Source organism: Chenopodium album, chromosome 2, assembly GCF_948465745.1.
Source record: "Chenopodium album chromosome 2, dcCheAlbu1.1, whole genome shotgun sequence".
Lineage (NCBI taxonomy): Eukaryota > Viridiplantae > Streptophyta > Magnoliopsida > Caryophyllales > Amaranthaceae > Chenopodium > Chenopodium album.
This window is the reverse complement of record NC_137835.1, coordinates 57,258,166-57,259,460: the sequence shown is the minus strand read 5'-3', so window position 1 is coordinate 57,259,460 and position 1,295 is coordinate 57,258,166. Positions and strand designations below refer to the sequence as shown.

Below are 1,295 nucleotides of genomic sequence, written 5' to 3'. Positions count from 1 at the left end.
AACAAGCAATTGAATCGAGTTTTCAAAATATTCATTTTGTTTTGCTTGTAGCTCAAATTGCTTTGATATAAGCTCTTGTTGTTGACATTGGGAGGTAGAAAAAGTCTCCATAATGGATTCAATATTTGAAGATTGAGGTAGTGGTTGGTGCATGGATTGATGATTAATAGGTGCCCTTGCTTGAAAAACGGGTGGTGGTGGAGGATTCACTTGAGCCTGATTGTTCATATATGAGAAACCTTGATGATTTTGCTACCCTTCATCAAATGGCCTTGTGGAGGTTGTGGTATAAAAAGCATTAGCTTGCTCAATCGTCATTCCATCATAATTGGGTTGACACTCTCACGCAGTATGGCCTTGCAATCCACACATCTGACATGTTTCCATCGAGGGTCGAGGGGACTCAGCTTGGAGTTGATTGACTTTATGAGTTAGTGCCTGCACATAACTAGTTAACATGGTTAGAGCATCAACATCATGTTTATTACCTATGTTGATAGCATTTCGTCCCCTTGGATGGTAATTATCATTAGCCGCCATCTTCTCAATCAGATCTTTCGCATCAGTTGGGTTCTTAGTCATGATAAAACCTCCGGACGCAGCATCAACGTATATGCAAAACTCATGGGTCAAACCATTATAGAACGTTTGGATCAACATCCACTCTGGAATGCCATGATGAGGGCATTGTCTCTGCAATCGCTTAAACCTTCTCCATTCCTCGTATAAAGACTCATCATCAGATTGATGAAAGGTGGATAGCTCGTTCCTTAATTTTGCGGTTTTCTCTTGCCCCAAGAATTTGACTAAGAAGGCCTTGGAAAGCTTTTCCCACGTATCAAAGGAACCGACACCTTCATCTCGTAACCACTCCCTTGCTCTATCACGTAGTGAAAAAGGGAAAAGGCGTAGTCTAATAGCATCATCAGTGACACCATTGAGCTTCATAGTGTCACACTTCTCCAAAAAACTATCAATGTGAGTCACAAGGCAATCATTCGGTGAACCCGCAAAAGAATCATTGGAGATGAACTGTATGAATTGAAGTTTCAACTCAAAACTCTAAGCAGTGAAAGGTGGTCTAACAATACTAGAGAGGAATCCGGTTGTTGTATCTGGAATACCATACTCTAAAAGAGATTTTGTTCCTGGGTCGACCATGTTTCTTGTATTTTGATTTTTCCTCCTTCTACCTCTTTATCTTCTTGCAGTAGCTTCGATCTCAGAATCAAAAGGTGTTAAATCATCTGAACCTGAACTTCGAGTTTTCATGCAACAAAGAAACTAAACGGGAG

At 40.5% G+C, this 1,295-nt stretch overlaps 1 non-coding gene across 1 annotated transcript; it reads left to right on the top strand.

The window, feature by feature from the left end:
• Positions 1 to 670: 670 nt before the first annotated feature.
• LOC145607133 (small nucleolar RNA R71) lies at positions 671 to 777 on the top strand. Its single transcript, XR_014105508.1, has one exon. It is a non-coding gene; the product is annotated as a small nucleolar RNA R71 (small nucleolar RNA).
• Positions 778 to 1,295: the final 518 nt, after the last annotated feature.